Source organism: Panulirus ornatus, chromosome 12, assembly GCF_036320965.1.
Source record: "Panulirus ornatus isolate Po-2019 chromosome 12, ASM3632096v1, whole genome shotgun sequence".
In the NCBI taxonomy this organism is placed as follows: domain Eukaryota; kingdom Metazoa; phylum Arthropoda; class Malacostraca; order Decapoda; family Palinuridae; genus Panulirus; species Panulirus ornatus.
The window spans coordinates 32,328,703-32,341,528 of record NC_092235.1 but is presented as its reverse complement, the minus strand read 5'-3'; the positions used below and the strand labels follow the sequence as shown (position 1 = coordinate 32,341,528).

General features: G+C 35.5%; 3 pseudogenes; 2 read left to right on the top strand and 1 right to left on the bottom strand.

Annotated features, from left to right (window-relative positions):
- The first annotated feature begins 4,557 nt into the window (after positions 1-4,557).
- On the top strand, positions 4,558-5,268 carry LOC139751733 (ATP synthase subunit a-like; annotated as a pseudogene).
- An 846-nt stretch (positions 5,269-6,114) lies between these two features.
- LOC139752244 (NADH-ubiquinone oxidoreductase chain 5-like) lies at positions 6,115-8,629 on the bottom strand (annotated as a pseudogene).
- A 2,352-nt stretch (positions 8,630-10,981) lies between these two features.
- LOC139751731 (cytochrome b-like) lies at positions 10,982-12,115 on the top strand (annotated as a pseudogene).
- Positions 12,116-12,826: the final 711 nt, after the last annotated feature.

Below are 12,826 nucleotides of genomic sequence, written 5' to 3'. Positions count from 1 at the left end.
GGAGACATCATGCATCCTTGCCGCAAACCGACATTAAATGGGAACCAATCACTTTCCTCTCTTCCTACTCGTACACATGCCCTACATCCTCGATAAAAACTTTTCACTGCTTCTATCAATTTTCCTCCCACACCATATACTCTTAAAACCTTCCACAGAGCATCTCTATGAACTCTGTCATATGCCTTCTCCAGATCCATAAATGCTACATCCATCCGTTTTTCTAAATATTTCTCACAAACATTCTTAAAAGCAAACACCTGATCAAAACATCTACTACCACTTCTGAAACCACACTGCTCTTCCCCAGTCTGATGCTCTATACATGCTATTACCATCTTAATCAATACCCTTCCATATAATTTCCATGCATGTATTCCGCCAATCCTCAGGCACTTCACCATGAACCACACATACATTGAATATCTTCAACAGCCAGTAAAGAACACTGTCGCCCCCTTGTTAGTAAAAGAAATGAGAGAGATATTTGTATAATTTCTGCAGGGAATTAGTGCAAATGACTGGTAGATGTATAAAAGAAAGAGGTAAGAGGTCAAGAGAAAGATGCAAGCGGTGAAAAAGAGGACAAATGAGGGTTGCGGTAAGGAATATCATTAAATCTTAGGGAGAATTAAAAGATATTCTAGAGGAGGGAAATAAAGTGCGTACGACAAGAGAACCAATGGGAACATCGGTGAAGGGCGCAAATAGGGAGACGATAACAAGTACTGATGAAGTGAGGAGATGGAGTGAGTTTTTGAGGGTTTGTTGAATGTGTTTCATGAGAGAGTGGCAGATATAAGGTGTCTTGGTCGAAGTGCTCTGCGAAGTGGGTAAGGAGAGAAGAGGTAGTGAAAACTTATCGGAAGATGAAAGCCGGCATGGCGGTGGGTTTGGATGGTTTTGCAGTTGAATTTCTCAGAAAAAAATGTATATAAATATATATATATATATATATATATATATATATATATATATATATATATATATATATATATATATATATATTTTCATACGATTCGCCATTTCCCGCATTTGCGAGGTAGCGTTAAGAACAGAGGACTGGGCCTTAGAGGGAAAATCCTCACCTGGCCCCCTTCTCTGTTCCTTCTTTTGGAAAATTAAAAAAAAAACGAGAGGGGAGGATTTCCAGCCACCCGCTCCCTCCCCTTTTAGTCGCCTTCTACGACACGCAGGGAATACGTGGGAAGTATTCTTTCTCCCCTATCCCCAGGGATAAATATATATATATATATATTTCCAGCCACCCTCAGACACCTCACCATGAGTCATACATACATTAAATAACCTTACCAACCAGTCAACAATACAGTCACCCCCTTTATATATATATATATATATATATATATATATATATATATATATATATATATATATATATATATATATATATATATATATATATATATATATATATATATAAATACATATATATATATATATATATATATTTATATATATATATATATATATATATATATATATATATATATATATATATATATATATATATATATACATATATATATATATATATATATATATATATATATATATATATATATATATATATATATATATATATATATATATAAAGGGGGTGACTGTATTGTTGACTGGTTGGTAAGGTTATTTAATGTATGTATGACTCATGGTGAGGTGTCTGAGGATTGGCGGAATGCGTGCATAGTGCCATTGTACAAAGGCAAAGAGGATAAGAGTGAGTGCTCAAATTACAGAGGTATAAGTTTGTTAAGTATTCCTGGTAAATTATATGGGAGGGTATTGATTGAGAGGGTGAAGGCATGTACAGAGCATCAGATTGGGGAAGAGCAGTGTGGTTTCAGAAGTGGTAGAGGATGTGTGGATCAGGTGTTTGCTTTGAAGAATGTATGTGAGAAATACTTAGAAAAGCAAATGGATTTGTATGTAGCATTTATGGATCTGGAGAAGGCATATGATAGAGTTGATAGAGATGCTCTGAGGAAGGTATTAAGAATATATGGTGTGGGAGGAAAGTTGTTAGAAGCAGTGAAAAGTTTTTATCGAGGATGTAAGGCATGTGTACGTGTAGGAAGAGAGGAAAGTGATTGGTTCTCAGTGAATGTAGGTTTGCGGCAGGGGTGTGTAATGTCTCCATGGTTGTTTGACTTTTTATGGATGGAGTTGTTAGGGAGGTGAATGCAAGAGTTTTGGAAAGAGGGGCAAGTATGAAGTCTGTTGTGGATTAGAGAGCTTAGGAAGTGAGTCAGTTGTTGTTCGCTGATGATACAGCGCTGGTGGCTGATTCATGTGAGAAACTGCAGAAGCTGGTGACTGAGTTTGGTTAAGTGTGTGAAAGAAGAAAGTTAAGAGTAAATGTGAATAAGAACAAGGTTATTAGGTACAGTAGGGTTGAGGGTCAAGTCAATTGGGAGGTAAGTTTGAATGGAGAAAAACTGGAGGAAGTAAAGTGTTTTAGATATCTGGGAGTGGATCTGGCAGCGGATGGAACCATGGAAGCGGAAGTGAATCATAGGGTGGGGGAGGGGGCGAAAATCCTGAGGGACTTGAAGAATGTTTGGAAGTCGAGAACATTATCTCGGAAAGCAAAAATGGGTATGTTTGAAGGAATAGTGGTTCCAACAATGTTGTATGGTTGCGAGGCGTGGGCTATGGATAGAGTTGTGCGCAGGAAGATGGATGTGCTGGAAATGAGATGTTTGAGGACAATATGTGGTGTGAGGTGGTTTGATCGAGTAAGTAATGTAAGGGTAAGAGAGATGTGTGGAAATAAAAAGAACGTGGTTGAGAGAGCAGAGGAGGGTGTTTTGAAATGGTTTGGGCACATGGAGAGAATGAGTGAGGAAAGATTGACCAAGAGGATATATGTGTCGGAGGTGGAGGGAACAAGGAGAAATGGGAGACCAAATTGGAGGTGGAAAGATGGAGTGAAAAGATTTTGAGTGATCGGGGCCTGAACATGCAGGAGGGTGAAAGGCGGGCAAGGAATAGAGTGAATTGGATCGATGTGGTATACCGGGGTTGACGTGCTGTCAGTGGATTGAATCAGGGCATGTGAAGCGTCTGGGGTAAACCATGGAAAGTTGTGTGGGGCCTGGATGTGGAAAGGGAGCTGTGGTTTCGGGCATTATTGCATGACAGCTAGAGACTGAGTGTGAACGAATGGGGCCTTTGTTGTCTTTTCCTAGCGCTACCTCTCACACATGAGGGGGGAGGGGGATGGTATTCCATGTGTGGCGAGGTGGCGATGGGAATGAATAAAGGAAGACAGTGTGAATTGTGTGCATGGGTATATATGTATGTGTCTGTGTGTATATATATGTGTACATTGAGATGTATAGGTATGTATATTTGTCTGTGTGGACGTGTATGTATATACATGTGTATATGGGTGGGTTGGGCCATTTCTTTCGTCTTTTTCCTTGCGCTACCTCGCAAACGCGGGAAGCAGCGACAAAGCAAAATAAAAAAAAAAAAATATATATATATATATATATATATATATATATATATATATATATATATATATATATATATATATATATATATATATATATATATATATATATATATATATATATATTTATATATATTGGAAAGGATCACAATTTTGCGCGTGATCAATATATTCCTATGAATCAACGGGGAAAATGATAAGTTCCCAAGTGCACTTTCGTGTAATAATCATATCATCAGGGGAGATACAAGAGAGAAATATAACTGTCAGTTGATATACATCGAAGAAACGAAGCTAGGACGCCATTTGGTAAACATGTGATTGTCCGAGAAAGACAATATATATACATATATAACTCGACGAAGTTAACTCCCCTAGGCTTACTATTAAAACCGTAGGTCATCAATGATATTGAAGGTATGAGTACTCTGATTTTGCCAAAGTAGAATTCGACACCTACTTGACGCCGTCCAACGACTTAAAACAATTTGGATACCGTTTCCTTGACGTAGATAACCGTATGGTAATTCCTATGGACACACAAATCCGAGTCCTAGTTACCGCAACCGACGTGACTCACTCATGAACAGTTCCATCTCTAGGAGTGAAAACAGATGCCGTACCTGGACGATTAAACCAAATAAGATTTGTAGCTTCCCGACCTGGAATATTCTTCGGTCAGTGTTCGGAAATTTGCGGGGCCAACCATAGATTTATGCCCATTGTAGTTGAATCAGTTTCTACTAACTCTTTCTTATCATGAGTGGCAACTTCAAGAGAAGATTCACCCGATGACTGATGAAAGTGTCGGTCTTTTAAACCTATCATGGTACCTAGATACCTCAGGTGATTTTTTTCCTTGTATTGAAAAATTAGTTAAACCATAATGCAAGCTTGTCAAGCTTGAGTTGTCCTCGGAACATTTTTCTATGCCACAAATAAGACCTCTTATATGATTTAACTTATCATATTTTTGTTCAGTCTAGCTCTTTTCACCGTCTTGAACTACTTTATCTTCCCACCTAAAAAGATTGACATCTTTCCTGAACAACCAAAACACATCGAAAAAACTGATAATGATAACTAGTTTATTCTCTATTTTCGAACCCTCTTCTAGTTTATTTTCAATTCCCCTAAATTGATTATCACCCTTTATTGGAATCTTATTTCTACCCATATCATATTGAGCCTCACCTTCCCGATGGTTAGTTATCTGATCAGAACTAATACAAACCCCTCACTCAGAATTAAAGTCCCTCCTATCGAGTTCACATATTGGAGTAACCTTAATTACGACCTCGCTTTTTAGATTAATTGTGTTCAACAACACTTTAGGCTTACTGCCGTATATCTTCACAAGATCTAGCCATATGGCCATAACTCTCTCCCTAGCTCTTCCAATCTGAGTAACTTTGATGGTTTATGATTGATTTAAACATACGCAACACATATTTGCCCACTTAGTTCCTCAAGGAGCACCAAGAATTCTAATACCATTCATAGTTGTAATTGAATCAATTAGAAACTTGATTCGGCCCTGAACTATAGCAATTCGATTAGCAGCTAATATGATTGCTGGTCATCCTCTTTTAACTCTTTTAAGACAATCCGGACCTCACATAACGTCATCAGCTTTACTTTATATTCTTATTATCTCTCATATCTTATGTCTTCTTGAATCAGCTGTTGCAGTTATTCAATCCTATGTATTCACTGTCCTAGGAACTCTCTATACAAGAGAAATTAACTAATGTCATCTTCTCACGGATTTCACCCCTACCATCTAGTAAACGAAAGTCCATGACCCTTAACAGGATCTATTAGAGCAATAATATTTACCACTGGCTTGGTAAAATGATTTCAAGAAACCGATATTAGGCTTCTTCTCTTAGGAGTAATTAGTACCATTCTAACAATAATTCAATGATGACGAGATGTTACTCGAGAAGCTACCTACCAGGGCTTACACACATCAGTAGTCAGAAAAGGTCTCCGCCACCATGGGGTATGATTTTATTTATTGCCTCAGAAGTTTTGTTCTTTTTCTCTTTTTGGGGGTGCCTTCTTTCACAGGAGGTTAGCTCCCACAGTGGTAACTGGAACTTCATGACCCCCTGCCGGAATTCAACCATTTAATCCCTTCCAAATTCCGCTTTTGAATACAACAATTCTAATCTCTTCCGGGGCGACAGTAACTTGAGCTCACCACTCTATCATGAAATCTAAACACTCAGAGGCCATCCAGAGACTCTTTTTGACAATTTTACTGGGCGCCTATTTTACTGCCTTACAAGCATTAGAATATTTCGAAGCTACTTTTACTATTGCAGACTCAGTTTATGGTTCTACTTTCTTTGTAGCGACTGGGTTTCATGGTCTCCACATAATCATTGGAACGTTATTTTTAAGAGTCTACTTACATCGACTTTATATATGTCGTTTTTCATGTAATCATCACTTTGGATTTGAAGCCGCCGCATAGTATTGACACTTCGTTCATGTAGTTTGATTATTCCTTTACGTTTGTATCTGTTGATGAGGGGGATAAAGATTATTCCTTTACGTTTGTATCTGTTGATGAGGGGGATAAACTTTCTAGTATATTAAGTACCTCCTCCTTCCAAGTGGAAAGTCTAAATATATTTAGGAAAGTTAATCTTTTTAATTTTATCTATTTCTTTTGTAACCCTGATCATCTGCTTCATTCTGTTAACAATTGCATCAATTATTTCAAAAAAGACAATCATTGGTCGAGAAAAAATGTCTCCATTCGAGTGTGGATTTGATCCTAAATGATCAGCACGCAACATCATTCTCTCTGAAGCTTTTTTTAATTGCTGTTATTTTCTTAATTTTTGATGTAGAAATCACACTCCTACTTCCACTGGTTTGCACCATAAATTTATCAAACTTAATTTCATGATCCTCTACAGGACATATCTTCTTATGAATTCTTCTATTAGGACTCTATCTTGAATGACACTCTGGAGCTCTTGAATGATCTCAATGGGGTTATAGTCAATGATGATATGTAACTTGCACTTACAAGGTGTTATATTTAACTAACATCATAAATTAGAAAGCGAAGATTTGCTCTTAGTTTCGACCTAAGCCTTGGTTTTATAGACCTCTAATTAGATTTTGGTAGAAGCCAAAAAGAGGCTTATCACTGTTAATGATTTCATTGAAATTTACTTTCATACCAAGGAAGCATTTGTGGAATGAAAAAAGCTTCTAACTTATTTTCAAAGCGGTTCAACTCCGTTTATGCATCTTTTTTATTGTGTAATTCCTAACACATTACATTTTCAATGTAAAGATGAAGATCAACTTCTAAAAATACACCCCATACCTGCAGGTAAATCGAACCTGATTTGCAGCTTCAATGCAACATTCTAAATATAAATTATACGAGTAATAAAGTATAATTAAAAAAATAATAACTCAAAAGACTAAAGTTTTCATACAAATTTTAAAAGTTTTATCCTGCGTAATTTCAACATAACCAAAACCTTGCATTAAAACACTATAGCCTCCCTGTCCGCCTAGATATTCTAATCACCCACCGTCAAAATTTTTTTTCAATTTTCTGCAAATTTTTAATGTTAATCTAGAGGGTAAAACTCAGACAAATGGGGCAAAAATCACATTGAACCAACAAATCTAGAAACAGAAAAAAGATCAATCGACTTTAAATTATAATTTATATTTATGGAATTAGATATATACCCTAAAGCCCCGCCTAGTAATCTGACCGTTAATGCTAAAACTTTTAGAAAAAACCTTAAACACATTATATATCTTTCAGGAAATAATAGCCAAGATAGAGCTGATCCCATTACTACAGCTCCCATCGCCAACATTAGCCTAGGATTCGTCATCGTTGTAGAAGAATCTCTAATTGAAATAAAAGAACTAATATTTGGCTCCCCCCGAATAATAAAAAATACAAGGCGGAAGGTATAACACACGGTGAGACCAGTAGCCAGTACATGTGATATACAAGCAACCATATTAATATTTCTCATAAAAGCTACCTCAAGAATTAGGTCTTTCGAATAAAAACCCGACATGAGAGGCATCCCACAAAGAGCTAAATTAGATAAAGTCATAAGCGATGAAGTTGAAGGTATCCTATAGATTAAACTCCCCATACGACGAATATCTTGGCATTCCTTCATCCTGTGAATAATTATCCCCGCGCATATGAACGGCAAAGCCTTAAATAAAGCGTGAGTTAATAAGTGAAAAAAAAGCTAAATCAGGCAATCCTAAAGATAAAATCCTCATTATTACCCCCAGCTGCCTAAGCGTAGAAAGAGCAATAATCTTTTTTAGATCATATTCAAAGTTAGCCCCTAAACCGGCCATAAACATAGTAAGACAAGAAATTAACAATAAGAGAGTCGAAACAGAAGATTCTATCAAAGCAGGACTAAATCGAATCAACAAATAAACTCCAGCTGTAACCAATGTCGATGAATGAACTAAAGCAGATACCGGAGTGGGAGCAGCCATCGCTGCAGGAAGTCAGGCTGATAACGGAATTTGGGCACTTTTAGTCATCCCAGCTACCATAACCAATATAGTCATTAATAATATATTTTGATGCCCGATTTCTGACGAATAAAGCATAAAATTTCACCCTCCAAACTTACACATCAAACCAATTCTTGTTAACACAGCAACATCACCGACACGATTTGATAAAACAGTATTTATTCCCGAATTAGAAGACTTCTCATTCTGATAATAAATAACTAGACTATATGAAACCAAGCCTAAACCATCCTAACCAAGAAGAATTCTAATTGAATTAGATCTGACAATTATCATAATCATAGAACAAACAAAAAGAATTACAAAATATATAAAACGATTAAAATTTTTATCATCTTTCATATATTCACCCTTATAATATAAAATTATGGAAGAAATAAAAAGAACAAAACCAGAAAATATTATAGACATTCAATAAAAAATAATGGTCATCACTAAAGGACAACCATTTAAAGTGCAGAACTCCCATTCAACCAGGAAAGCAACATTCGAAAACAAAAAAAAAAACAAAGCTAGAACTAACGAACAAAATGATAATACCCCGAGAAACACAAACCTACTTAAATTTATAGGTATTTTAAAAATCATGATTTAAGATAAATAATATATATTTTTGGATCTACAAACCAACGTTTTTTTTTCTAAACTACTTAAATAAGGTATAAAAGTTAAAGTTCTAATCTTAACAATTAAAACATTTAAAGGAAGTCAATGAAGCAATAGAATTAAAAACTCTCGAATTTTACCAGGACTGCAAGAAAATAGTAAACTATAAAATAAACCATGCTGTCTAATTCTATACATATAGATAGTATATCTAGCCCTTAAAAACAAGATTATTCCCAACCCAATTGTAGTCACTTTTCTTCACCCAATCAAACTACATAGAATTTGAACCTCTCCAGCAAAATTTAAAATTGGTGGGGCTCCCAAATTTCCAATTCTAAGAACAAATCATCACAACCCCATACTTGGCATGAACCTTAACAAACCCTTTCCAATTAATATTCTACGAGTACCGATTCGCTCGTAAACCATATTAGCCAAACAAAACAAACCGGATGAACATAGACGATGACCAACCATAACTACAAGAGAACCAGTCATCCCCCATCATCTTGATGTTATAAGACCCACTAAAACCATTCCCATATGGGCTACAGAAGAATAGGCAATTAAAGACTTAATATGCACTTACCGTAAACATATAAGCCTCACCAAAACTTCGCCTACAATTCCTAAACTAACTCACAATCAGACAAACTCCTTGTTAATAAAAGAGAATAAAGGCAAGATTCGAATAATCCCGTAGCCTCCCAACTTTAATAAAACACCAGCAAAAATTATAGAACCAGCTAATGGAGCTTCAACATGAGCCTTTGGCAACCAAATGTGAAATAAATATATAGGAAGCTTAACTAAAAAAGCAAATACTGAAGAAATATATCACAACATAGACTCAAAATTCAACTGCATAATCTTATAAGGCATTCCAATGGTTAAACCACCCCCTATATTATATAGTACAAAAATACAAATTAACAAAGGAAGTGAAGCAAAGTGTAAAACAACATGTATAAACCAGCCTGAACTCGTTCAGGTTGATACCTCCAGCCCAAAATCAAAATTAAAGTTAGAATTAAACTCCTCTCAAATCTAACATAGAAAAACAAATAATTCATTACAATAAAAGTTAATAGTAAACAAATCAACAGAAGTAAACTAACTAAAAGAAATCCCCCCCTAAAGTACTCAATTTTCTTGACCTTTTGCCTTGAACAAACCATTAAACCAACGACTCAAATCCTCAGCAGAATCAAAGCAAAACTTAAATAATCCATACCCATCATATATCCGAGCTCATAAAGAAAAAGATAATGGCTACATTTCAAAAAGAAGAGAAAAGATAAAACAAATAAAAAAATTGCACTACCTCCCACATCCCTACGAAAATTATTAATACAGTTGTGGCAATTAAAAGCTTTAACATTGTAAAGAATCAAATCTATTAAAATAATCATTCCCATGAGTTCGGACTACAGAAACCAAAATAGATAGCCCTAAAGCCCCCTCACATGCTACCATTCCTAAAAAAACAACAAGGAAAAAGACTCATAACCCTAACAGGATAACCCACAGTTTAAAACAAAAAAATACCCCTAATATTACGAATTCTAACCTCAACAATGTATTCAAAAGATGCTTTCCTTTAGAACAGAACACCCACATCCCGCAAAGCACCATAACACTTGGCACCAATCAATATAAAGAATTTAAAATTATCATTAGTTTTGATAGTTTATGTGAAAACTTTGGTCTTGTAAACCAAAATAGAATATTAAAATTCTCAAAACATCAGGAAAAAAGTCCTAAACCCAATCTTTAATCCCCAAAATTGATATTTTCAATTAAACTATTTCCTGATATTATTATTCTTTTTATACCCATTATTTTTTTCTTATCGATTTTGTTCACTCGTCTAGTGCACCCACTGGCAGCAGGAATTATCCCCCTCATCCAAACATCTTTAATCTCCATATCAACTGGTTTAATCTCTTCGTCATTTTGATTCTCATATATCTTGTTTTTAGTTTTTCTAGGGTGTATACTAGTCCTATTAATTTATGATGCCTCTCTAGCTTCAAACGAATCTTTCAAAACGTCCTTTTTCTATGCCGGACTCATCGTTTTCGTCTCGCTCTTCCTATCAATAACTTTTTTTTTCAGAGATACTCTGTTTCTTTCCAACCAGTCTCCATACAACACTCTTTTCAATTTACTAAAAATACATTAGATTATTCATCTGATCTGACATTACTCATTTACAACTTCCCAGTAATAAAAACAACTATTGTAGTAATCTTATATTTACTTTTTGCACTTATTGTTGTAGTAGAGGTGACATCAGTCTTCCTAGGAGCCTTACGCCTATCAAAGTAAATGACAACACCGATTCGGAAAACACACCCGTTATTCAGAATTATAAATGGAGCTATAGTCGACATACTCATTCCAAGAAATATTTCAACACTGAAACTTCGGCTCCTTATTAGGCTTATGCCTCTCGGTTCAAATCCTCACAGGAATCTTCCTCGCAATACATTACACAGCAGATATCAATCTAGCCTTCTCCAGAGTTGCCCACATCTGTCGCGACGTTAATTATAGCTGACTCCTGCGGACAATACATGCCAACGGAGCAGCATTCTTTTTTATCTGCCTTTACATACATATTGGACGGGGAATTTACAACGGATCTTTCTTGTTTATTGAAGTTTGAATAAATGGAGTTTTCGTTTTATTCGCCACAATGGCAACGGCTTTTTTGGGATACGTTTTACCATGAGGTCAAATAGCTTTCTGAGGAGCCACTGTAATTACAAATCTGTTCTCCGCGATTTCCTATGTTGGTACTGATCTAGTACAATGAATTTGGGGCGGATTTTCTGTAGGAAATGCCACCTTAACACGATTCTTCACTCTTCATTTCTTATTACCCTTTGTAGTTATAGCGCTCTCCGGTATCCATATTGTTTTCCTTCACCAAAGAAGATCAGGGAATCCTCTAGGTATCTCAAGACAACCAGACATAGTTCCTTTCCAACCTTATTTCTCTTTTAAAGATCTAGTTGGATTTATCGTTCTACTCACATTACTAGTCATGATTATACTACTAGACCCATATCTTTTAGGGGATCCCGATAATTTCATCTCCGCTAATCCAATATCCAATCCAGCACACATTAGCCCGAATGATACTTCTTATTTGCTTATGCTATTTTGCTTTCCATCCCCAACAAAATAGGAGGAGTTATTGCCCTAGTTTTGTCAGTTGCCATCATTATAATTTTACCTGCAACACACTGTTCAAAATTCCGAAGACTAGCATTTTACCCTCTAAGTCAATTCTTGTTCTGATCCTTAGTATCAATTTTAATTTTACTTACGTGAATTGGAGCACGACCGGTAGAAGATCCCTACATTTTGACCGGACAAATTTTAACCGTTCTATATTTCTCTTACTTTGTAATTAATCCCATTTCCATATACTTATGAGATTCCCTACTAGATTGATTAATTAGTTTATATAAAACCAGCGTTTTGAAAACGCTTAAAAAGAGATATTGCTCATATTAATCGAATTGTATAATATATTATATTGATTATCATTTAAATAATAAATAAACAATAACATAAGGATTTGAACCCCATAAAAAAAATTAGATAATTCAATGACACTGGAAGAAAACTTTTCCAGGCCAAGTACATAAGTTTATCATAACGGAAACGAGGCAATGTCCAACGGACCCAAATAAAAACAAAAGTTACACCTACTAATTTCACATAGAAAAAGAAGCTGAAAAGATTACCACCCAAAAATATTACTCTAAAAAGCATCCTTATAAATAAAATTCTCCTATACTCTGACATAAAAATAAGAGCAAAGCCTCCCCTCCTATATTCAGTATTAAAAAATAGAAACCAGCTCAGATTCACCCTCAGCAGAGTCAAAAGGAGTTCGATTAGTTTCGGCTAAGCAAGATGCTAACCATACTCCACTCAAAGGCAGAGTAATCCACAAGAACCAAACTTTTTCTTGATACAACCTAAAATGACTGACCACCCAACCAAAGAGACAGTCAAACTAAACACAAGAGATAAATAGTATACAAAAAAATTAGACAAAACCGGAAAGGTTTGTTCTTTAGAAAACAGCTTCACAGCGTCAGAAAAAGTTTGCAAAATCCCCGCAATCCCTACATTAGTAGGCCCCTTACGAATCTG